Source organism: Martes martes (genome assembly GCF_963455335.1).
Source record: "Martes martes genome assembly, chromosome: 10".
In the NCBI taxonomy this organism is placed as follows: domain Eukaryota; kingdom Metazoa; phylum Chordata; class Mammalia; order Carnivora; family Mustelidae; genus Martes; species Martes martes.
In genome coordinates, this window is record NC_137898.1 from 98,382,815 (window position 1) to 98,409,771 (window position 26,957).

The window sequence follows — 26,957 nt, forward strand, 5'->3', positions numbered from 1 at the left end:
GCCATTGTCTCTGCTTCTTCGTTGCCTTTGAATGGGACCCTGGATACAGGGCTTTCAGAGACCAGCCGGTGCTGATGGGGTCCGTGACTTGACGATGGCGCCTGCTCGTTCCCGTTGTGTTCTGTCTGAGGCATGCTTTTCTTTCCTTTTTGGGAGGCAGAGAGCACTGGGCAGAGGTTGCACTTGGCACATGACAACGCCGCTGTCACGGCTATGGCTGTTACTCCCCTCGGCAAGCGCCAAGGAGCAAACAGGACGGTGGGTCACCTCGCCAACTATTTAGCACTATTTCCCTTCTCCCTCTCCACCTCGTTAGGATCTTTTTTTTTTTTTTTTTTCCTTTCTTAAGTGACAGGGTCTGCTGGAGGGGCGGGGGTGGGGTTCCTGAGCCTCCCTCTCTACCCCTGCTTTATCTTGCTAGGGACCTGGTCTGTCCTCCTTTCTAACACCTCTCTCTGCCCATTGTGAAAGCTTTGCTAGACTCACCGCCCGTCCCTGCGACTCCGTGCTCAGGCTCTGTGGCGGGGGTGCCCTCTTGGAGGGGGGGCTTTCCAAATAGCTCCGCTGCTGTAGCTCCCTGACAGATTAAAAGGGATAAAATTATGGCTTGAGCCATTTTGTCTAGGAAGAAAGAAAACAGAAACTGCTCTGTAGAGGGGCAGTCCACAGAAGAGGAATAAATAGCAGAGAGAAATAAGGTGATACTGTGTTGCAGCTCCTGCCACAGCTCGGCTGTAAATGCATGTCTTCAGGTGAGACTCTCTGTCTTGTTTACAGAGTTAGAGGAGGTTGTTAACTTGCAGCATGGGTGCCATGCCTTGTCTGGAAAGAGCTTCGATTCTAGCAAGAAGTGCTGAGGGAAGAAACAGCAGCTTTTCATGCCCCAGAAAAGAGGGAAAAATCACAGAGCACATCAGATCCAGAGTACACCCTTCCCCTTTGAAATATCGGTATTCATAAGTGAGTCAGATCAGTTGTTACTTATACTTATACCCCCCTCTTTCTGCGTGTGTATTCAAGTTAGCAATATCTGGATGTCCTTGAAAACTGTAAGGCAAAGCATTGTTTTTCAAAAGGGTCTTTTTTTTTTTTTTTTGGAGGTTTCTGCAAAATGAGATAAAAGAATACTTTCTGTTGCTTCAGAGTGTTAGCACAGAATGCATCCAAAGAAAGTTACCACAGATAGCTCCAATGTGTGCTGGTACTCAGCAACACATACAATTAAAACAAAACCAAAACCAAAAACAAAACACCTGCATGCACACTCTAGCAAACCACTCAATGTTAACATCCAAACATGAATTTAAATCAAAATAATTTTATCTGTTATGGAGGAGAATGAATTTTCATACATGCTTTTCTGTAGCTGAATACTCCCCCCCCCCTTCTTTTTATCACTATTTTATGAGCTTCTTTCATAAAAGCCATTGCCATGGACAAAGAACTCTACCGTGTACTTAATTTAAGTTCTACTTGCAGTTGTTAAAATGGAGCATGGATCAAATATGTCATAAACTCTGATTTGTCCCCAGGTATTTCCTTTAAGTTCAGCTTAATGCATTTCGGTGATGCCAAGGGAACATATAGACCTAGAGGCACTCCCATCCCTGATTATGCAGGTGGATACATTAGAAGCCTATAGTATCACATAGATTTGGGAATGAAACAGAAAAACAAACAAACAAAAAACCCCCAAAAAACAAAACAAAACAAAAAAACAACAAGAAACAAAAAAAACAGCAAAAGGTGCCCATCTTTGTAGCAAGGAAGTTGCGTGATCTAGGTGCTGGAGTATTTGCATGTCTTTCCACCTTTGTTCCTTCAGAGGCGTTGAGGGTCTCAGCTATTGCTGACTAATTGACAGTTGTAGTAACTGCTGTAGGCTCCTTAGATTAGAAATGCATGCGGACGTGGGTCTTGATTCAAACACTAAGGAATGCACACTCTCACTTACTTACAGGCAGAAAGTCTTCATACTAATGGAGGTGTGATGGAGATAGCAGGACATAAAACAGAAGAGAGAGAGAGACAGAGAGAGAGAGAGAGAGATGGCTGGCAGCAAGTATGCTGCTGCAAATAGTTCTAAAATGCGTTTGCAAAATGCAGAAGCCTTCAGCACCATCCAACAATTCAGACACCCTTTTTATTTCTTCTCTGCGGGACGCCTCCATCCAGACTATTCGCAAAAACACGGAAAAGGTGAGAGCCCTGCCATCTTAGCTCAGAATTCATCTGATTTCCTTTTTTCCCCCCTGCCTTGTATTCCTCAGTCCATTGTCCATGCATCCGATGGCAGCCGCCCTTGCTCTTGAATGCGAGTGTCACAGCAGGAGCAGAAAGAGGGTTGAGGGAAGGCATTGTCAAAGCCACGGTCAGCTATTGTTTCTTTGCTTTCACTGATCTGCTTTTTTTTTTTTTTTTCCTTTCCTGAGGCTTTCCCTTACTAGTGGCCTCTGTCCAGGAGGAGGGAGAAAATTGCAAGAGTTCACAGAGTAGTAGAGTGAAGCCGTTTTTATTGCACGCTGCTTGATAAACAGCTCAGCGATCCAGTCCACGAAATTAGGAGATAAAGCAAGAGTGGAAGGGCTCTGGTGGGAGCGCGAGGGGGGTGGTCTGGGGAGACTGCTCCAGACTAGATGCCAAAGGCAGTTTCTTTGCAAGGACTTCTTGGGCGGAGGGGGGGGGTGTGGTATTTGTTTTCTGCTGGATTTTTGGTTTTAAAAAATCATGAGAAAAGTCGTATTCATCTGTCAGGCTTTCCATTTGTTTATTTTTGTTCAGTTCAACAACGAGATGGAAAAATTTAAGCAAGGCCAGATCTGCTGTTTGTGATTTGCTCAGATGTTGGAATCGGTTCACCCTGAAATCGGTGATTGTCTTTTTCAGATCATTTAAGCTTGCGTGTGAAATGTGTGTGGTAACTTTCCAGTGTACATTAAAAAAAAAAATAAGATGCTTTTGACCATCATTGGTGTGGCTATAAATCTTAGGATTATGTTATTTTGCACCTTAACCAGAGAGCTGTTCTTTTGGGCGACATTTATGCAAAAGTGATTATCTGCTCTGAGCAGGCCAACTCCTCTGATAACTCCAAACTTTTCAAAGGTTACAAAGGCACATGCTCAAATAGATTTTTAGGCAAGTATTTCAAATGGCCATTTGGCATAAGCATGAAAATGCTAGGAATTCTTTCCAGCAACCTTAACTTCATGTAATGTCTATTTCTTCAACTGAATAAAAGTGTTTAGATTCAACATAGAACCAGAAAGCATATTTAAATTTGAATTCCATATTCAAGCAATTTTGCCAAAAAACAAACAAACTTGCAAATTTTATAAACTTAGTTGCAGTGTAGAAAAACCCTGTATGTAATTGATTCCCCATAGTTTTCTTCTTTCTGAATATTGTACTATCTATACTTACGTAGAAAATTATTCCAAATTGATCACTTTTCCCCCCCGCTTAAGCCATCTAACTTCTCACATGAGCCTGGGACTCTTCACTGTTATCAGAAGTTGCTAACATTCAGCATTTCAATCCTAAAATGTCTTTTAAGCAGAGGAAGAAAATGTTTTCTTTCAAGGAACCATTCCACGTTATAATGCATGCTGGTGGATTGATGGTCAATATGAGCTCATAATTTCTTTCTTTTCCAAATAATGGGTGTAGTCTGTGAAAGTGGGGGAAAATAACTTTTGGGCTCCCTAAGAAAACACCTTAAATTAGAAGTCTGAGGATCCCTGTAATATTAGCAGCTACTTTGGTACCCTGCGAATAAATCCCCCCCCCCTTTCTGTTCTCACTGCCCTGATTTAGGGGACTTGGGCCCAGCCACCCTGCCTCTTTCTTTTGTGAAGGAACATTTTGAAATGTCTATAGAAAGCAAACTTCTCGAAGAAATGCAGAACAGGGCACGGTTTGAATGCAAGTCTGAATTTAATCGCGGCCACCCTGGTAGCGCACTGTTTAATTTCCAACACACATCTACATGATCCTTACAGCAACTCGGGGCCAGGAATTGTGAGCAAGAAAAATTTATCGGTGATAAAGTTACATATCTTTTGCCAAGGAACAGTCACTTGGGATTGATTCAAAAGTCAAATTTAAATAAATGTTCCCAAAGCCTTTGTGTATGAGAAAGTTGGTCTTCAGAGTGTTTTGAGCTGAGAGGGATGGAGATCCCCAGCTTCTGACCAATCTGCTGGGGCAAAATGTGAAGTGAGGAGCAAATAAATGGCTGAACAGGGCCAGCTCGGATTTCCACTTGAAAATGCCCAAGACAAAGAGGTTAATGCAAAGCTCAGGGTCTCTAGGAGGGAAGTGTTGTAAACAAGTCCCTTTGGCCCTCCAAACAGTGGTTCTCCAAGGAGCCGGAAGGAACGCTTCGTCCCATGGGAGAACAGACTTGGAGAGAACCCCATCTTTCAGCCCGTGCCTCCCGCAGATATTTAATTTCTGCTGGATCAACTTGAAAGGAACAACTGCTCTTGTGGCCAAGGTCAATCCCCAGATATGTTAAAGGCACAAGTTCAAGTTCAACCATTAATCCAGATATTTTTACACAACTGCCGAGAGTTGTTCCAGTAGATCCAAAACTTGCAAAATCTTACAGGAGACCTAACCTCGACATTTCTGGAAAAAATGAAAACTCCATCTTTAATATTTTATATTTTGAATGCAATGTGGTTAAAATATTATATTTGTGCCTTTTATCTTCTGGGCCTTAAGAATACAAATCTTTAAAAAAACAAAGGGAAGAATAGTATCTTTTCGCGTTTTGGAAGAACACCTTACCATAAATCAAGCAAAAGATCACATAGATGTGTGTGTAAATGATAAAAGAAGTTGAAGCTCTTCTATTTGCGCGTAGACCCTTAGGCTGACTTAATATAACCATTAAAATGATAGGGGATGGCCCAACGTGCTAAACCATGTTCAATCCACTCATTAATTCCAAACATCTTAATTCAACTGAAAACTTTTTTTTTTTTTTTTCCAAAAGCATATCTTTCGTGGAGACTCTACAGTTAAGTTGCAGACACACCTTTCAGGGTCACCACCTTTTAAACCCTTCTGGATTTCTTTTTTCTCTTCTAAATTTGGAGGACAGTCTGAATGAATAGCACACCTCCTTCTACCTAACTGGATGAGGCCTTCAGAGATCAAATTGCTCACTTAACTTCCTTTGTGACATAGGACTCTAAGTGCTCATAAGAAGTGTAGAACAGGGGCACCTAGGTGGCTCAGTGGGTTAAAGCCTCTGCCTTCGGCTCAGGTCATGATCCCAGGGTCCTGGGATCGAGCCCCACATTGGGCTCTCTGCTCAGCAGGGAGCCTGCTTCCTCCTCTCTCTGCCTGCTTCTCTGCCTACTTGTGATCTCTGTCTGTCAAATGAATAAATAAAATCTTTTAAAAAAAAAAAAAGAAGTGTAGAACATAATAGCAAGATGAAGACTTTCTACCATGCTAATCAACCAGTATGACAAACTGCTCTTGTTGCATTTTGGGAAGCAACTAGAAAGCTCCTAATGGTTTGTTACATTAGCCAAGAGGTGGCATTTGGATACGATGTTTTCTGTTCAGGAGTTGGCTTTAAAAATAAGCAAATGTGGAGAATGAGGATGCCATTGACAAAGGATGAACTGAACTCTGTCTTCTCCCCAGATTTATTTTTTGGGGGTGGGAAGGAGGTGTGTACTATTTCATTTATATAGACCTGCTAGGCTAACTGCAGATGTTTGGGATTTCCTTGAAAAATAATTATATTATTTTGACAGTTGACATTTTAAGCACAGTGTAAGACTCCTAAGAATATTCTAGGAGAAGTTATGTGGCCATCCAGGGCTTTTCTCCGCCCCTCTCCCACATTCATTTAATGTGAAGTTCTATGCAAAAGAAACACCGATGATGTGGAGAAAAGTTCCTCCTCTACCCACTTCTCTGAGAGCAGATCTGGAAGGATGAGAAAAGAATATGTAATATTATCTATGAAAATGCAATCCATAAAATGCCTACTCCAGGACTACTGCTTGAAAGTTTGGGGGAGGGTATTAAAAGGGATGTCTCAGATTAGCCATCCTTCAAACAGTTAGTGATACTGTAAGGGCTCTCTAACATTCTTCAATCCCTTTTACAAGTCCCTGTCCCTTTGGGCCCTCTCATCTTGCCCTCTTCAACTCCAGTGACTGGCAAGGTAGGTCTAAAATAAAGCCTGACAGAAAACACCAGTACCATTTGCCCAGTGAAACCAGGTCATCCAAGTATCCAAGAACTCATAGAATAAATGTAATTTATTCACATTGTTTAACCTCTTAAAGGAAACCACTTATTGTCCTTGTTGCAAAACTTTTGTCCCCTAAATGCTCAAGTCATTAGATCATCACAATCTCATTTGTCTTCATACTCTTGAAAGGAGTGGCTTTTCTCCCCCGGACATGCATAAGGCGATATTGAGGACCAGAGAGGGTTTTGGCTTGCCCAGTGCTGGGAAACCCATGGTGCTCGATCGATGGACCAAAGTGAAGATCTAAGCTTTCTTGTTCAGCAGCTTGTGCCAATGTTCATCAGTTTGCACGGTTGCTCTTGACATCTCAGAGCAACTCTGGGCTGGTTAGTAGGATCCTAGCCTTCCCTTAAAAACTGACAGTTGAAGAGGAAAGTTGTTTCCATAGGATGTACTTTGCTCGTTTCAGGGACCTATTCTCTGGTAATGAGAATCAATCTTTCTGCACATTGGAGACTTAAGATAGTTTTGAACTTTCCTTTCTTTTCATATAAAGCATTAACAAAGCAGAATATGCAGACATTAGGATGGATGATCTTAGAAGCATCGAATCTTCTCAAAATGGTTTCCACCCACCTCCCTCCACTACTTGCTCATCTGGGAAATGACCTTAAATGGCAACTCAGTGTGGCGATCGTCACTGGGGCCCATCCTTCCCTGATGAGGACTAGTTATTTTGGATATCCCACATCACTTCATTTTATACCAATGAAATTTGGTGGAATGGATAATCAGTAAGAATCACTCAAGTCCAGACTCATCTCTTTTTCTGGTATCAGATTTTGTAAGACGAATCTGAACCAGGACCTCTCAATTCTTGACTTCATTTCATCCTTTTTGATGGAGCCTTAAGATACCGCATTACGCCTAATCACACAAATGACCTCACTGTAGAAAGACAATCAGCTATCCTCGATCGTAGAAATTGAGAGTAATCCTGACTCTGGGGACTTTTAAATAAAATCATACAATGTGAATTCAAGTTCACCAACATCCCTCTACCTTTTATCTTAAATAAGAAGGGCAGCGTCATTATTTTTTTTTTTTTTTTGCCTCTGAGTAATTTCACATACAAACCTGTCTGGAAAGAAACCCCTATTTTCATGGCAACCATGCTTTCTGTCTCTCCTCCCAGTCTGTGTGCTATGACCAATGTTGAACTCGTTCTTTTTCCTTACCTCTAGTTAGTGCTACTTTCCAACTTCTAGGAAGATAGTTTCTTGGGGGTTGGTCACTAGCTAACAGTGTTTTATATAATGGTTTCAGCTGATGGTGCCTAAGCTTTCAAAATGTTTGGGCAATTTATAAACTTCTAAAAGGGTATTTGTGTTATTTTACTTAAATATGGAGAAAAAGAGAGACTTTATCAGGTTTATGGTTTTTAAAAACATGATAATTATTATTACTGTGTAAAGGCAAACATACCACGCATTGTTTTCAAAGCTTTTAATAATAAGTTGCGATTGAGTGTATGCCCATAAATATCCTGATATTTTGGTGTTGTTTTTAAAAACAAAATTTCAAATATTTCAAAATTTCAAAACTCCTCACTTGTGGATAAAGTAATGTTAAAAGTTTTCATTATCCAGTAGGCCTATGCCTTATGAACACATTAACCAGTGATCCAAATCTCAGCTTTGAACTTGTCACATAAGTAGGCATTACTTTTAAGTTTCCTGCAAATTTTATTTCTGTGTCCCCTCCGTTCTTTTTTCTTTTCTACTCCTGGACAAGGTTAATATGACACATGCCAATCTGGTGAATATTTTGGGACAACTGGAGAGGAGCAAAATGCCTGGTATTTGACTGGATAAATCAGCTAGAAACTAGAACAATGACAGATCCTTGTTTTTGGTGACTTGACTGGAAATACCAGGGAGGGCAGGCTAGGGTTGGGGTGATGGCCTGAAAGACTCAATCTGTCCTTTCCTGGAAACACAACTGAGAAGGGCACTGAATCCTCCCTACTTATTCTGGAACATTCCATATGACTATGTCAATTGACAAATATTTGCTGAATGCTTGCTCTCAGTCCAAGGCTGGAGGTGTCAAAATGTAAGAGTGGTAAAAGATACAGTGAAGATCCCTGCAAAGAAACAACAGTGCATTCAATTTAGTTGTTCTAGAACATTGGCGAGTGGTGCTGTTTGTCAGACACTGTGCCATATGCCACGGGTAAGAAAGAGGGAAAAATTATGGTTCATACCCCTAGTGAAGTTACAGTCTTAGTTAAGGACATGGACTGTTTAACAGATAATTTTGGTACAAAGTGGTATATGCAGTGTGCTGTGGTGAAGCAAGGCATTGCCTCTTCTTAGAGCTGGGGAAGGCTGACTAGGGGATGATGTCTAATTTGAATTTTGACCAAAGACTTATTTATTTAGTGGCCACTAAAATTCTGCACCCTTGGTTGGTGCTAGGGATTCAATGAAAGATAAGATGGCATCTATCTTTGAGGAGATCATGGTTTAATTTAGTAGAATTTGGTAGATAAATGGGTCAGGAAACTCAATACGTACTTACATACACACACACACAGAGTGCAGTAGGGTGTAACTGTAACAGAGTTAAGCAATTATGTAGGAGACCAAAAGAAAGACCTGTAGCCTTTTGGAGGGAGTCAAGGAAGTTAGCCTACCCAAACTGTTGGTCAGTGGGTTAACACTGTGAATAGAGTGATACGAAGGTCAAGAGGAGAGAACAGCTAATTCTGCCTGGAACGGGGAAGGAATTGGAGTAGACTTCATGGAGGAGGTGGCCTTGGTTTGAGCATTGAAAGTTAACTGGCATTTTTTCAGGTAGGGTTAATGAGATTAGAACAGAAGGGAATTCCAAGGTAAAATGTGAATCAGGGAAGGGATTATGAAAGGGTATGGTGTGTCTAGGACAACAAGGTCTGGTTTGTTTGTCTGGAACCTACTGGGCATGGAAGGAATTGGAGGAAATCAGGTCAGGAAGGTGGCCTGGAGCCATGTGAAAGCCAGGTTAAAGAATCTGTTGTTTGTTCCTGAAAGGCAGTGAGGAACTGTTATTACTGGAAATTTTGAAAAGTAATTTGGTCAGTAGAGGGAGAAAGGATTGGAAAGGAGGAAGTTTAACATGATGGTGCTCCACAGTGATGGGCAATATATCAGAATAATCTGGGAAGCTTTTACAAAATACACAGGCTTTTTCCCTCCCTAGTCTTCTGCTTCTTCCCTCACCTCAACCAAGTTTCTGCTCTGATACAGGGTGATGGGAAGGTTAATAAGGATATTTTGAAAAATTTGCTAGGTGATATTAAGACATCCTGCCCTCCACCATTGCATTAACCCAGTCAAGAGATGCTCATGGAGATGAGAGAGGATGATCAGAGCAATGCACATAAACTGGAATTAATAGGATGGATTGGAGGTGGGTATGTTGGAGAGGAAACATGATAAATACTTGAGTATTTAGTATAAACAATTGAGAAACCATGAATTGAATGAACCCAAGGAGAGGAGTGACACCTTTGGACAAGATCATGGGTTCAACTTGATACCTGTAGAATCTGAGGTCCCTGTAGGCAAAAGAAACTGGAGTTCAAAAAAGGTTACAACCATTCATACCTGACTCAATTATGAAACAATAAGAAACGCCATTTAATGTTTTAAAAAGGCAACAAAGACCCAGAGACAGGGAGATCTATATTGGCTGGAACAGAGGATAAGTCTTCATGGAAAAGTAGAACTTGAATTGTATCTCAAACCATTAATAGAAAATTCAATTTCAAGAAAGGAGATTAAAAATGGAGATCATTTGCAAAAAAAAGTATGGGAGGGAGAAAGAAAAATGCTGTTTCAAGAGGGTAGAAAAGTAATATAAATGGCTTAATAATAAAACTTAATATACTCTCATTTATTTCTCACTCGTAGCTGGAGCCGTTATTATTTGTAATTTATAGATGAATAAATAGGTTCAGAGAGGTTAAACAAATGACCCAGATGGTTACAGGGGAAACTGTGCCTTGACTCTGGAGCCTTTAAATCTAGAGTCTTGTTCTGATCCATTAGGCTATGTGTCCTTAAAGTCAGGGTTCATTTCTTACATATTCTTAAATACCTCCTGGTATGTATGTAGCCTGAAAATAGAGTAGACCTTCAATAACTATTTGCTAAATTAAACTTCTCAAAGTTTTGTGCATTGATTTAATTATTTACGATCTATACTTAAGGCTAAACATGGAACGTAACATTGTAGGACCAGAAAGTACCGTGGTGATATTCTAACTCAATCAGCTCACATTATAAGGGAGCAAGTTAAGTCTCGGGAGAGGCAGTAACTTACCTAGAATTTCACATCCATGTCCCAACTCATATCATAAAATCTCACATCTGCTATCAGCGGAGTGAATCAGGACCTCCAATCCACTCTTTCTTCAACTCGGGCTTATCTCGTGTACCATTGAATCCAAGAGTCATAAGCTCAAAGTGTGAGGCTGTCCTCCCTCCTCTGAGCTCTACAGAGTTAGGTGGAAATGAGACATGTGGATAGGATATAGAAGGTTATTTGATAGGTGAGATCTTTGACTATCTTTTTATCATCCAGTCTAATCATTGTATTTAATGGCTTGAATAAGAGAAAGATGACACAAGATTCAGACATGGGATTTAGTGAGCAATTCATTTGAGAAAAGAACAGCAAATAAAGGGTTAAGGAAGGTAGTAAATGTTTCAATGTGTTGTGATCAGATGCTATGGTGTCACCTTTGTTCTGCTGTTTTTTATTTTTTTATTTTTTATTTTTTTTTTTTTTAAGATTTTATTTATTTATTTGACAGACAGAGATCACAAGTAGGGAGAGAGGCAGGCAGAGAGAGAGGAGGAAACAGGCTCCCTGCTGAGCAGAGAGCCCAATGCGGGGCTCGATCCCAGGACCCTGGGATCATGACCTGAGCCGAAGGCAGAGGCTTAACCCACTGAGCCACCCAGGTGCCCCTGTTCTGCTGTTTTTTAAATGGAAAAACATAGTCTCACCTGCCCAAAACAGATACGGAGCAATACTGTCCCCAGGCTGGAGAACTAACAAGGGAGTGGTGTGAGCCATGGTGGAAAAGGTCCAGGGTTGGGATCCAGGACCTCTGAGGGCACTAGCAGGCAGTAAGATTTGGGGGTTCTCCCAGATTCCTCATCTGTAAATGAGAAGATTAGATTAGATTTGTCTGGCTTTTGTTTGTCACTTACCCCTTCTCAACTAAAGCCCTGCCCAAAGCTGATGAGCCCCTTCTTCTCAGCAAGGGACGTGTAGAAATAACTCGAGCCTGCTCCACACTACCATGAATATTAGTTCTTAAGGGTGAGCAGAGTCTCTGGAGCCGTGTGAACATTGAGTGACAGACTCCTTGCCCAGCCAGCACCATGAGGGTCCAGATGGCCTCTCTGTCCCATCAGCCTGATCTTCTGGGCCCATCCCCATCGGCCTGTCCTCCTGGCTGGACTCTGCTCTGGCCTTCTGTGCTTTACCTCAACTATACATTCTTGATGGTGACCATTCGTTGATTTCACTCTTCATCTGTGTATCCCATCCTACCCTTCACGTTATATCTCTTTGATTTTTAAATACATTTTTTTCTTTGGAAATTTTTGTTTTTAATTAACATATCATGAATCTGACCTGAGTATACAGTTCTATGAATTCTGACACAGCCATAAATTCATGTAATCATCACCAAAAGCAAGATCCAGAACGTTTCATCAACTCCAAAACATTCTTTCATGGTATTCCTTTGCAGTCATACCCTGCCCTCACCCCTGGTCCCTGACAATGCTGAGATGTTGAAAATCTTGTATAAATGTCATCACGCAGATGGAATTTTTGAGAATGGCTTCATTCCCTCAACATAATGCCTTTGGGGGATTCATCCACATTACTGGATGTATCCATAATTTACTTTTTTTTTTTTTAAATGCTGAGTGGTTTTCTGTTGTATGGATACATCACATTTGGTTTCTACGTTCCGTGGTAGTAGGACATTTGGATCTTTCCCGGTTTGGGATGATGACGAGCAGAGCTGCCATAAATATCTCTGTATGAGTGTTTGCGTGAGCCTAAGTTTCCTCTTCTCTAGGGTAGATTCTCCAGGCTGGGGAATGCTGGGTTGACCCCCTTCATATGGATTTGCCTCCCACTTAGGAACCCCAGTTGGCCCTATGCTGGGACTCCTGGTGCCGTGCTCACACTTGCTGCCTTCCCCCTTCCTCAGATGAGCAGGCCCGTCTGCCAGTGCCCTGCTGGCTCCATATCTTCCACCCCACCCCGGCTTTCTCGGCTTTCTCGCTGGGAGCTCCCAGCAGGTGATAAGGCTAGAGCCCATTTTCATGATCCGGGCTCTGGATTGGCCCAGAACTGGGAATCGGATTCTTGCCCCAGTGCTGCAGTACCCTCTGCTGGCTGATTGGCAAAGCTGGCTTTCAGCCTGCGCAGGGGGAGAAGGGGTAGGTGCAGTGGGAGAAAGACAAATAAGTCGGGGAAGGAGGTAGCTGTGGCACACTACCATTGTAGTGACAGCCTGACAGGGACACTTCGTGTATTTGATGCTACACATATAGATAAATGCTGTAATATTTTTGTGGAACCCTACAATATTGTGCTTGTCTTCTCAATTGTAGGCAAAGATGGGCTGTCTGGAAAGCTGGACTCAGCCTGGAGCCTGCTACCCAGATTGCTATTTTGTGAAGACTTCCGCATACAAATGACTCAGATGGAAACATTCAGAAATGATCTTGGAGGGCCATCTGGTCCTTGCTGGTTCTAAAAGCTTCATTCAGCCTGGTGGATGGATCCAGTACAAAAGACAGTGAGGGCCCTTCACTGAGGTTTAAATACGTTCCACAGGCTGGGGTGAGAGGCTGACTTTAGAACGAGCGGATGCAGATGCTCAGGGGCAGACTGAGGGCGCCTCCCCCTTCTAGGTCCGTGGAGGGCTGAGGAATGTTCAATGCAGGATCACGCCGTGGCACAGGAGCTTCGAAAACACACGTGCGCATGCGCGCGTGCCCACGGAGTTTTTGCGTCATCAGGGAGCATGCGCTGATTTGTTTGGGCGTCTGAAACGGGCGGGAGTGGGGCTGACCCAGCAGGTCTGGAAGGGAGGTTTAGCAGAGCTGTGGGATCATGGCGATGCGTCATATTTAGTTCATGAACACAGTGCTGCCAACCTTGCATTTCGGACCTTGGTGCTGACGGGCTTGACGTGGGCGCTCGCTGGCCACTTGCCTTTTCACCTGGGGTATGGTTGCGTGTTCCGTGGCCAAGGGATGGGGAGTGTCTACCAGCAGGGATAGGGATGGAGTCCTGTGCTCTCGGACTCATCAGCGGGCTCTGACCAAGTCCGGAAGAGACTGGGCGTGTAATGAGAGGGATGCTGAGCACCAGGGCCGAGAGAGTCAGGAGGCACTCCCTGTTGAACGTTTTGTTCCTCTGGGCTCCAGCTTTCTCTGCTGACAGGGGCGGGGGGGGGGGGGGGAGGCGGGTGCGCTTCCTTTAGTTTAGGCACAGAACCTCAAGACATCCTACGTTCTGACAACGTAGTTCGGGCTTTCATGCTTTCTCACTCCCTAGGATGGGACATTCCCGAGTGGAGGGGCTGCACCACATCTCCAGGCAGCCCCAGCCTTAGCACAACACTGAGCCCACAGACACACGGCAAGGGAGCTCATTAAATGCTAAGGAGAGAGGCATGGTGTTTGACGGGCACCCATAAGCTGGGTGAGGTATGTAAGTGTGGGACCGTGGGGAAATTACTCGCGCTTTACCTCGGGTAATCGGTCTTTCTTGTCTTCCCTCTCAGTAAAGATGATGCTGTTTCACCTTCCGTTGTTCCTGTCTGTCCAAGACTGTGATGCTCCAGGAGATCTGCCCTGTGGAAGGGGAACCAAGATCTAGACTATTGGTCAGATGAAGTCAACCAGTAAGTCCTTCCTTGAGAGTTTAATGTTTTGTTTCAAAAATGTATCAAATCACTGCAGAGGGCTCCTCCATACCCATTGCCCCTGCCTGAACATATGAAGTAAAACCTCTTAACAGTCACAAGCCAAGGTTAACGATTTAGAAATTTTTAGGTTGTTCTGATATGTCTGTTCTATCAAGATGGTGCCTCAAGCGATGTATAACTGTGGATGGAGAAATTTAACATTGTCGGTTTTATGAACAGGTGGTGAGGCTTATGGTCTTGTGAGAAAGATTCAGTCGGGGTCTAGAGTTCACCATCTTCATCAAGGCTTTCCCTCTTCTCCTCTCAGGATGTTTTCACACAGAATCTTAGCATTTCTTTGTTGGTCATTTTATAGGGGCTTCACGGTTCTTTGCAGTGTTTGCTAGGGTACTAGAGATTTCCATTCGCTCCTGCTAAGTTTACTGATGGTGGTGATGGTGCCTGTATTTCTTATTTTTAAAAAAATTTTTTAGCAAATACACACAACATAAAAATTACTATCTTAATCATTTTTAACAAAGTTATTATAATATTATTGACTATATTTCCTATGCTGTGGTTTTCATCCCTGTGACTTATAATTGCAAGTTTGTACCTCTACCTCTCCTTCCCTGATATGAGCCCCCACCTCCCAATTTTCCTCCCCTTTGAAAACTGCCAGTTTGTTCTCAGTGCTTATGAATCTCTTTCTGTCTTTTTGGTCTGTTCATTTGTTTTGTTTTTTTAGATTCCAGATATAAGTGAAATCATACACTATTTGTCTTCACAGTTTGTTGTGTTATGACTGGCTTCTGTCCCTTAGCATAATGTCCTCTAGTCCATCCATAGTGTAGCATGTATGAGGATTTCCTTCTTTTGTAAGGCTGAGTAATATTCCATGGTATGTATAGACCACATTTTACTTATCCATTCATCTGTCAATGGGCACTTGGGTCATTTCCACTTTTTGGATCCCATAAATAAGTCTGCTATGAACACAGATGTACAAATATCTCTTCAAGACCCTGTTTTCAGTTCTTTTGGATACGTACCCACAAGTGCGATTGTGGAATCATAGGATAGCTCTAAGTAAGGAAGGCACCACCACACTATTTTCCACACTGGCAATCCCATTTTACATCCCACCAACAGGGCATATGGCTTCTGAGTTCTCCATACCTTCTTCAGTGCCTATTTTCTGCTTTGGGTAGCAACTGTCTTAAGGAGGGGAGGTAGTATTTCGTTGTAGTGTAAGTTTTGCATTTCCTTGAGGAGTGGTGATATTTTCACATCCTTACTGGCCATTTGTATGCCTTCTTTGCCAAAATTCAAGTTCTTTGCCCATTTTTGAATCAAGTTACTTGCTTTTTTTTTTTTTTTTGAGTTGTAGGAGTTTTTCATCGATTTGAGATCCCTCATCAGATAGATGATTTGCAAATAATTTCTTCCTTTCAGACTTTTTGCTGATCATGTCATTTAATGCACAGAGGTTTTAAATTTTGATGTAGTCCAATTTATCTTTTTTTTCCTTTTTCCTTTTTTTACTTGGCTTTCTTTGCTACGTCCAAGAAATCATTGCCAAATCCAACGTCATGAAAGTTTTCTCTATATTTTCTCTGAAGTGTTTTACAGCTTTAGGCCCTACATTTAGGTCTTTGATTTATTTTATGTAGTACCTGTTTTTACCCTTTCTCAGGTAGTTTCTTGAGCACAGAGGCTGTGGCTGTCCATCTGCATATTCTTGGCCTTAGGATATACCTGGAACAGAGTAGTTGATCAGTAAATTATAGCTGAAAGAAACAACTTTTTCAGACACGATGAGACAAAAGCGAAGAATGTATTTATAGTGATTTGACTTCTCCATAATAATTATAACACACTGCCTTCGGGACCCACAAAGAAATATCTAAATTAAAAAAAGTAGTACTTCTTGCAAGGGCTTTTTGGCATTTTATTTATTTACTTTTTCCTTGAGGATATTTAATGGAATATTTGACTATTATACGGGTTGTGTTCTTATCACACTTGACCTTGAATGCCTTTCTCAGGAGCTCTGTGCACAGTTAGCTCTAGACTAATGAAACTGTGCAAAGAGATTGTTTCTCCCATCCACATGGGTCCCCAAACCCTCGGTCAGTCAGTGGAGGGGGTGGGCACCAAATCGACACCTTGCTGACCAAGTTAGCTTCATGACCTGGAACAAGTTTTCCACATCTCTGAGCCTCCTTCAGTTCTTTCATTTATAAAATAAGAGAATGCATGTGAGAGTCCTAGTTCTAAAATTGTCCGTTTAGGTACGAGTGGTAGGGTATTTCAAACAGAAACAGAAATTTAACTACCTTTGGGAAGAAACCAAGACAAGATGGAATGCAGTCTGGGTTGCAGAGAACCTTCCTGCCCCAGAGATAATCTGAGAGTCAGGTGGAGAGGAGGCAGTACCCACGGTCCGGAGTGACATTCCTGCTGGCCTGGCACGCACTGTCAGGGAAGGTGGTGAATTGAAGAAAAAAGTCCCGTTATTGTTGTCACTGCGTCAAGGACATCTCCCCGTTTCAGACATTCCAGAGCCAGTGATCTTGTACTTGGGTATGTGTGTGGCACAACCAGTTTAAAAGATGAGAAGGCTCTTGGTTACACTGTTAGTTAAAGCTGTGAAGACCACTCCCCGCTTCCCCCCCATACATCCCACGTGTATCCTGGTGAGTTTTAAGCATGTTTGAGGTGCGGCTCCAGCATCCCTGGTATGTACTAGCATCAGATGCTGATGTCTCCCTTCTGCCACACCCATGTTTGGACCTTTCTGAGACTGGGCACTGGGTCATCTTTATGGTGCCTGTCAAACAGCAAGGCCTAGCAAGGGCATTGGGGAAATCTGGATTCTGATCTCTACTCTTTCCGTCTAGGTGAGGTTTGGGCAAGTGAATGACCCTCCCTAGGAATGGGTTTCAACAAGTGTGAAATAGTAGGGATTTTATCTACTGTTTTATGTAGTGAATTGGGTTGTTGAAAGAGGGAAGAGTGGAAGGGACTAAGTTTATTGAGCACCTTTTATATGTAAGGTACTCTGCCAGCTGCTTGTACAATTATTCGGTTTAATGCTCTCCTTGGGATGGGAAAATCAGTGCTCAGAGAGGTTAGGTGACTTGTTTAGAGTCACACAGCTTGTACACAGCAGAATCAGGATTCTAATGCATATCTGCTGATTCTAAAGCCAGTGTTCTTTCCCCCACATCATTGGACCTTGGCGTGGAATTAAGTGGATGTAGTCCACACTGATGGGAACCCCCCTTTCCTTCCTTCCACTGCTTATGTTGCTAATTTGCTTTCCTCAGGGTTCCTGAGAATGAGGCTCTCAGTCTTTGAGCCTTCTGGCTTTTACCTTTGTCGAAGGGCAGATACCAGCTACTTTCCCCAGAAGCCATATTTTCTTGAGAAAGAAGAAACTTACGGTCAAATTGTCAAATGCGGGGCCGGGGGTGGGTTGGGGTGGGGTGGATGCGGCGTAAAGACTGCCCCAAAGACAAAGATGCGAGTCTAAGTGAGGCTTCGTTTTTCTGTGATTCCGACTTGTGGTCATTTCTTTTGCTCCCTTTTCCTTCTTCTAAACATATTGTTCAGAAACCCATTCTCACTGGGGGCTCTGGGGAGTGTCATGGTGGCCAGATTCCTGCTCTGGGGCCCGGGACTCACAAAGGCCAAGTTGACGTCCATTCTGCATCTGGCTTATTTGATGCCAGAGGAGGGCTGAGGTCTCCTGAGAGAGCCAGGAGAGATTTGCCTCCTGCAGAGGTTTGGATAAGCCCCAGCTAATCTCCATGGCTTCTTAAGGGCACACCTGCTTGTCTGCCAGCCAGCAGCCTCCTCGCTCATTTCCCGGGGGACGGCTGGGGTCAGAGGGCCTCCAGAAAGCCTTTCATCCCCCACCACCCCTCCAGGCCCCCCTCAGCAGCACCTGGGTCCACACATAAGACTTTCTTTGAGGGGAGGTCTAGACGTTGTCCCTCCCAGAATGGGGGCCGGTGCCCTTTTCCTTCTTTTTGAGGCAGCTTGCTTGTCCCTTCCTTCTAAATAAGCATTTAATTCAAGCTTTATCATGCATGGCTCAAACTTTATCCCACTGGGGCTAAGCTGATCTGAATTAGTTTCTGGGCGGCTGAGCTATAAACACATAGTAGGTGCTCAGTAAAGAAAGGTGATGTCTGATGATGATCTGTTTGGGACTCCATAAAAGATCCACTGTTGCTTTCCATCCATCTCATCACTGAGATGGGATAGTAACACCGATAATATAACATGTCAGAGGATTCAAGTCATTTCTGGTTAGCTGTGGGAGTTAGGGATTCTCTCCTCCCTCCTTTCCCAAATCACATTGTACTTCTTTTTTTTTTTTTTCTTTAAAGATTTTATTTATTTATTTGACAGACAGAGATCACAAGTAGGCAGAGAGGCAGGCAAAGAGAGAGAGGAGGAAGCAGGCTTCCGGCTGAGCAGAGAGCCCGATGTGGGGCTCGATCCCAGGACCCTGGGATCATGACCTGAGCCGAAGGCAGAGGCTTTAACCCACTGAGCCACCCAGGTACCCCCACATTGTACTTCTTAATTATCCTTTAGGAGTAGCTAGTAGTGAAGTTGATTTGTATTCTACGAGCGTTCTACTTAAGATGGGTCGTCAGGGACTGTTGTTTGACATCGGAAGCTCCCAGGTGTTGTCTTCTTTCTTTTTTTGTTCCCTCCCCTTCTTCCTCTGCCCTCCCTCCACCCCTCCCTCCATCTTTCTTCCTTTCTCTGTCTCTGTCTCTCTCTCTCTTTATTTTTTGTATGTCAGATGGAAGCATGATCATTTTTTAAGACAGTACTGTGAATGGCGATCTGTAAGGGTCTGGCCGAAAAGGATCTAATTTGAAGAAACTGTGATCCTCTCTTCCTTTGAACCCACCAATTGTTCTGTAGGTTTGTGATTCCACTTGTCCCTAATTCCACTAATATTTGTTAAGCCCTTATTCTAAGTCCCTGGGCTGAGTAAGAGGGAACGAATCCAGCCCCATGGAAACCAGTTTACCTAGGAAGATAGGCCACTGGAATTACGGGAGAGAGCCGTGTGTGGGTTGATGGCGTGTTTGAGTGTTAAAGAAGGGAGCGGGATAAATAAGTCTCAGTTCCTCTGGTCATGGGCACGATATCACCAGCTTCCCCATTCTTCAGTTATTTCCCCCAAACCAGGCCAGGTACGCAGTGTCATCCCCATATAATAGACAAGGAGATAGAAGCTCCAAGAACTGAGTCATTTGCCAGGTTGGTTGCAGTGCGAAGACGATAGCCCGGGCGATACAACTAGGATTTGGAAATCCAAGTATTGAACCTAGCACTGGATCTGAACAACTCTCAGGCTCTAGCCTATTCCACTGACACAGAAAAGGAGCTGTCACGGAGGTAGAGAATTCTGTGTAGGGAGCCACTTGAAACAGTTAATACTGTAAAGTGATTAAAAAATTTTTGTGTGTGTTTTATTTTCTTAAAAGGGAACACATGTAAAGATAATTGACCAGCTAACTGCTCATCTTCCCTTGCCGTTCGGATTATATACGTAACAGGGTGTTGGGGGGACTTGAAATGATGGGGTTTAATTATTTTAGTGGGAACAGGCAACCCCTTCCTCTGCCTGCGGCATCCCCGTTAGGATGCTTTCTGCTCGCTGAAATGCTTTGGCATTGTCTCTCGCCTGATATGTACACAAATGGATATTCCACACCTCCCTTTTCCCCAGTGGAGTGCACAAACAGCAAGCAGACAGACACTCTCTGAGAGTCGGCAACTCAGGCCCCATAATATTGTGGCAGAAAGTAGAAAATAAAGCAGCCAGTGCTGGGTGCAGGATAATAGCATAATAGGATAAGTGTGAGAGAGTCAGGAGGCGGTAATGGCCCTGGAGATGTAGAAATTCTGGGAAAGTAGGGCGGTATGAAAGCGGAGACGCCATCTGTGGGATTCAGGCAGTTGTGAGAGACTCTGAATGGCACAATATGGAGATCTGTTACACAACACACCAAATAGTAGTAAAGGAATCATCTGGCCTTACAATTGTCAGACATCCTTTGTTTGAAATGCCACCTTCCTGGCCACCAACACCAGGGTACCCAGGGGTAAATGGCAAGAGTATGAATGGCCTCTTCCTCCAGCCAATTTGAGTTGCAGAAGGTGAGAATCCCAAAAGTGGATGCCTCCTTTCTTCCTTGGATGGACTCTGCACTCAACCAGCAGGGGGCGCTACTCGTGCCCTGGCCCCATCTCCTTCAAGGACATTAAAGAGGTAGTCAGAAAGGACTGAGCAAGAAGCTCTGCTTTCCTGAATGAGTGTCTGTTGTGCCGGGTGTGATGGTCGGCTTTTCATGTAGATCATCTCATTTGTTCCTCATCTTGCCTCTTTGAGGTTGGTGGCATCATTCTGATTTTAAAGATGAAGACACTGAGCCTCAGAGAAGGAAAATGACTTCCTCCACTTTCCCTGGTTGGGGAGCCAGGATTCTCATTTGGGTCTGGATGACTCCCAGACCCCTGCCCTTCCCGCTCCACCCTGTGTTTCCAGAGGTGGACCCATCCACGAGCACGTTACGTCAGCTCATCTGAGATCCTTTCCCAAATAGACGTTATCCACAAAAGTTTATTTTGACATGAAATGCTTCTCTTTAAGTCTCTGGAAATCTGGAATCAACCAACCGACCAACTCATCAACTAATCAGCTTTCAAGTAATCAGAATGATTTTTCTCTATGTCCGTTTTAGGGGAGAGAGGCAGAGGAGAGGTAAACCACTTAGTTACGGAGTTTTGACAAAGCATTAACTTCTGGAGTTTACATTGATCTTGGTATAATTTCTCAGCTCAATACTCTGTACCTTCTACTCCATGAAACTATGACTGCTCAAGATTACAGTGATGACCCAGAGATGTGGCAAGGATCTTAATCATTAAAGAGGCCAAGAAGAGCATAGAAGAAAGAATACTGATTGTGAATGTCATGAGAATATAGGCATGCGTCCCTGTGCAACCACCTAGGGCCTGGCCCTGGGCAAACCAATCACTGTAACTTCAGTTCCATCAGCTGGAAGGTAGGTGTGTGGTACCTCAAAAGGTGGTTGTGAGAAATCAGTAAGCTAGGGTGTGGACAAATCGCCTAGCACAGGGAGCTACGTGTTGGCCCTGCTGAGTCAATCCTAGTTTCCTTCCTAAGGCGGAAGAATAATTTTTAACCACAGGTAGAACAAAATGGATATCAGTCATTTTGAAGTTCTTCCATTTTTACCATTAGCACTGCATCTATGAAATGGGTCAAGAGGGTTGGGGAGCCATAGAGAATTTGTGTCCCCAGAAGGACCCTGACAGCATGCTCCCAATATAGAATTTAAGTCCTGGCCATGGACTCTGCCTTTTACATTATTTTTGCTTCTATTGGTGTAGGTTCTCAAAACAATGTGTCATATATCGAACAACAACAATAATAACAAAACTATGGAGGTGTGAGCAACCCACAGTGGAATTTACCAGTTTTATCCTCTTGATTCAAGAACTCAACTTTCCCCCAGCAGACTTCCCCAAGAGGAGTAAATGGCAGTATACTACGCTGCAATGCCCATGCCCTCTGTCTTTCCGTGTGATCCATTGCCTGATGCCTCCAGCCTCCACCCAGACAGCTGGATGGCCTTTAGAAATACATGTCCTTGTTTCTGTGCATCAAGATGGGTCAAGTGCACACCAGCGATCCCGACATGTTGAAGACCGCTAGAAAGAGAAAGGCCTAGAGAAACATACTTAGTTGCAGTTAGAAGTGAGCCCTGTACAGAGCTGTGTGGCATGGAGTTAAGGCCACTGTCTGACTCTGTAGCAAGTCAGCCTCGGTGTGAGTCCTGGGGTTTCCACGGACAATCCTGGGATGTTCGGGATGTGGCTTCACAGCTCCAAGCTTTAGTGTCCTTAGTAGTAAATGGACCTGGCTTGTGTAATAAGTTCTCAGTAGGTTTAAGTCATTGAATACAATTTGCTTTCTGCTTATTCTGCTGCTCATAACTTCATTTAGCTACCTCCCAACCTCTTCTGAGACTGAAGTGTACTTTATTCTCATCATTCTCAAAATAGTTCATGCTCTCAGTGTTTTCTCCTTGAATCGGCCAGATGGACGCTAAACTATTTGGGGTTTCTCAGTGGCAGACAACACAAGAGCTGGAAGACCACCCCTGGCTCCTGCTGTTTCTCTCTCCCCCTCTCGCCCCCCCCGCGGAGAGAGGGGGTGTCACGAGGGCAACGCCAGTATGGCAGCTGTAGGGCTTCCGTCGGCAGACCTGTGCATGGAGAGCATTTTATTTGAACTTGCAATGATTTGTTTCTCACTGCAGACATTACTCTTTAGCATTATTGATCTCCTCTGTCTACTGAGCCCCGTCAGACGTCTTTGACCCTGGTTTGCACCAGGAGCAGTCAAGAGGCCGCCTGAGACTGTCTGGCATTGTGATTCAGTTCAATTCCTCTTAATGTATGCCTGTGCTGTGTTCTGCCTTGAAATGGTTCTGCCTTGTGCCACTGCAGGTAGGGTCCAGAGTCCGCCTCCGTTCTGTCCCGCTTCTCATACAATAAAGGCTTCTATCATTGGAATCTCTTCCCTGCACGGCTCCTGCTGTCCCAGGGAGGGAAGGACTCTTGAAGCTTGCGTCTCTTCTCCAAGAAGTTGGCCAGTATAGTTTCAGAATGAAGCTAGGAGGGGCTGGAGAAGACACTAGTGAATCCGCACATAGAATTAGAAACGATAGGGTAAGAGAAAGGGAGGGGAGGGGGAGTCTAGACTAAAAGTCGGGATGCCATCCTTTTTCTTTGTTTCTTCTTAGAGTTGAAAGTTTTCCTGAATTACTTGCTAGGGTGTTAAGGAGAAATGATGTCAAGGGAGTTTTTTCTTTACCTTTACTACTCAAAGAACAGCTAGCGGTATCAGTCCCTCCAAAGCGTTCTTGCCCATCAAACATCTCTACTCCGGCTTGCCACATTTCATGAGGCCAAACCCATTTCTTTTCTCTTTTAATTTGGATCCAAGCCACCTGCCCTTTGTGCTGTCTCACGATTATTGCTTCCAGACACTTAGAAGCCCTAAGGTCACTCAGAAAGAAGAGTAATATCCCTGGGGGAGGTAGACTAGCCCTGCTTGAAACATTTAATTTTCATAAGAGAGTGATGATAACTTGAATAAGGAGCAAGTATGTTGCAGAGAATTAGGCTCCCGGTCCACAGAGAAAGGATCAATAAAGGCTATGTGTGCATGGAGAAGTAAATCAAAGAGTTGGGGTAATTACTTAAGAAATTTGCTCCAAAACCTCTGCTCAATTTGGAGGGGCTTAATTTGATTGCTTACTTTAAATGTATTGTCCATTCAATTCATCAACTCAATCAGATTCTACTTGCGTCGGCCCAGTGTGTGTGTGTGTGTGTGTGTGTGTGTGTGTGTGTGTTTCCAGAAGGGTGGAGATAGAGTGATGATCTTCTACCAATCATCTCATCTTTATTCCAAAATCCATTTCATTGCAGAACTGGCAATATTATCAAAATTGTGAACAAATCAGTGTGTTACACTCTGGTTCCTAGAAGGTGAAAGACAGATAGTTGGCTACCACACCATAACCCTTAGTAGAGTTTTCCCCGTATGATATCGTCATTTTATGTTTCTGCTGGCATGGCTAGCACCAAGCAGCCCAGTACATCACGTGCCCTCTGTTGCTTTAACTTGTTGCCATGGCAACCTCAACATTCTCCCACAGTAACAAAATTTAAATATGTATCTATGAATTTGAAGAAACATAAAACCCTTCTAGCATCAGTCTGTTTCATATAGCACTCTGAGATGATTTCCATAATAACAATTACTGGGTATAATTTCATGAGATGCAATCCATAGTTAATCTTTTCCTTGAAAAGCGCAAAATAATCAGGCTCTTTCATAGGCAAATGGGTGAATGCCCCATTTAGTTATTTGCCATCCCTTGAATGGATATATATGCCACTGTGTTAGGCTTTTGTATTAGTTAGGGCAAGCTCTGGTAACAAATAGACCCTAAAACGTATACACATTAAAAAAAAAGTAGAAATATATTTCTCCCTCTTGCACTAGTCCAATACATGGTTTCTAGTCCACAGTAGCTTTCTTCCATGCAATGATTCCCTCATCAAGCCGGCAACATCTTGCCTCATCAAGGTTTGCACATAGCTGGTGGCAGGCAGAAGAGAGTGTGGATGTATGGTATATATTCATATGGTACAAAAACCTCAAGGTGAAGTACATCACTTCTGCTCATATTCCACTGACTAAACCTGGTCCAGTGGCCACACCTAGATAGAAATGAAGCTGGAAAAAGTGGTTTCTGGCTTGGCAGGAACTTCTCAGCAGCAACTCTGTGTTAGAGAGGAAGAATCATGAGTGTCAGTAGATAGATAGCTAGCCTTGCCACTGTGTAGGTAAATAGAAGAGGAGGACATGCTTCAGACACATGAGGGCTTCACAGTTTTGGCGGAGAAAGTCATGTAACCAGTAAGTGCAGTGGTGAAGGGGTGAGCCAAGTGACATGGGAGTGACTACTTCTGCTTGGCACGATTGGGAAGGTTGGTGGCATTGCCTTTATGGTAGCTGTACCTTGAACTGTTAAGAGGAGAACCATCTTCTAGTAATTTTCAAATAACAGACTTGATTAGAAGCATGTGTGTTGGAGTGGGAGACTGGAGGAGATGGGAATGAAGAGGAGTAATTAGATAATGTCGTTGTCCCAGCTGGTTCTTAAGCGATAAGCCTGTATTTGTCCCTAACCCTCCACTTGCCTTATCACGAGTAGGTGACCTTGATGAGACATTTTCAGCACAGTATCTTTGGTTCCTTTTAATCTCCTGTCAGTTGCTATCACTGTCAGCATGACCCAGCTCCAGTGAAAAATTCAGCATTCATTTCAGCCTTCCCAGGAATGCTAAATTATGATCAAATGTCAGGGTGGGAGAAAACCATAAACACTGTGGACACGTTACTTAAGGGGGTGATTGAAGGACATTTAGATGTCTTCTTTCAACTTTGCAAGGACTAGGAAGACCTGTATTTTGACCTTCTGGATCTTGCTATAGTCTGAGTTGCTATAATGTCACCTGAGCAATGTCTTTCTCTAGTGCTGATCTCTAGCTGAACGCTGTTATATTCTAGCGAGGTGAATTGCAACGGTCATTTTCTTGCCTGGAGGAGGAATGACCTCCAGTTGCTGGTTTACCAAAAGGCACAAGACTCCAGACATAGCTTTCACTGGTGAGTGGCGGTGATTGGTGGGTTTGTGGTTGTAATGTTCTTTGGGGACTGTTCATGAAACAGATACCGAAATGAAATGGTCTCCATGGAAATGTTCTGAAAAGTTACAATGACTTCAAGGTACAGAGTAATTGTTACCCATATTTCAAATGGAGAATTTCCCTAGTGACGTTTATGTAAAGCACTTCAACCAATCTCTCTTACCTTAGGGAAAGCAGAAGTTGGGTTTGGGTGAAACATTTTTAGTGATTCTATGGGATGCTAGTCAACCACAGTGAGCATGGCAACAGATTGATGTGGATTGAAAAAAAAAGACATCATCCTGAGGTATTTGGAGTTTAGTTTAGGAGGCAACTAATAAACACAAAACAACTGATAAAATATGAATGCAAATACAGAAATAGGCATAGAAATTGAGGTAGGTATTCAGATAAATTGGATCAAAACCCCTTACCTGTGAGTTACTGTATATTTTTATATATTTTTGTCATGGAACAGATTAGTTTTTTCTTTTTGAAAAATTTTTAAAGAATAGAATTGCATAACTTTATTTGGTTTTCAGCTCATGGCCCTTTGCTGCTTCTTTACTCCAAAATAGTCACTTGACAGCCTGAGCCTTTGTTTGCATAAATCCCTAAGTGGATAGCTGAAATGAAGTCCCACATCGCACATTTTTCTACCCGTCTTAGATACTAAGGGTATGCACTGAGGGTTTGTTCTTTTTATTACGATTTCTTGTGATATACCTCACACTTGATAAATTGCCTGGTGGAAGCTTTAATCATGATATGACCCTTCTGCCCTCCTGCCCCCTTTCCTTTAAGCTCTCAACTTCCTTGAGGTTCTAGACCTCAAAAAAAAAAAAAAAAAAGACCAAATCTCTCCCCAACTCTTTCAATTTATATCTGTTACACTAATGACATTCTGGTTGAGCAATATAATCTTTTTACTGAGGCTTTATTTTCTGTTTTGATTGTTGATGGGATAGATGACCCCAAATTTCTAAGGTATCATGGGCTCTAAAATTACTTACCTCAACTCTGCCCAGAAAAGGTTGCAAGCCAAGATTCCACTAGTGATAGCTATTTCATTGGATGAACTGGGGCCTGGGGAGTACTTGGGTAAGTACAGGGTACTTGGAGTAGGCTTTCAGGGCTCAGACAGCACAGGTGACCACTGCAAGGTGTGTGGGTCAGTGAGAGGACAGCTGACATTGTTTCAGGAGCTTCTGCGTGTACTCAACAGGAGGGCTCCCCAGGAGGGACGGAATGTTTCAGTGATGTCCACCTCATAGAATAATCTCATAATTTTCCTGTGAGGTCAATGAATTTTCCAATTTCACAGTTGTAGGTGATATGAGAAGTCATTTAGCCTGACTTTCCAACAGCTGAAAGGCTTCCCCATATGGTATCCTTGAATAAGGGCCATTC

At 43.2% G+C, this 26,957-nt stretch overlaps 1 long non-coding RNA gene across 1 annotated transcript in view; it reads left to right on the top strand.

Annotated features, from left to right (window-relative positions):
* The first annotated feature begins 582 nt into the window (after positions 1-582).
* LOC308351413 overlaps positions 583-26,957 on the top strand; it is a 143,994-nt gene continuing 117,619 nt past the window's right edge. The window contains exons 1-3 of the long non-coding RNA XR_013967580.1: positions 583-752; positions 1,961-2,199; positions 14,094-14,213. This is a non-coding gene — a long non-coding RNA (uncharacterized lncRNA). The remainder of the gene's footprint in view (positions 753-1,960; positions 2,200-14,093; positions 14,214-26,957) is intronic.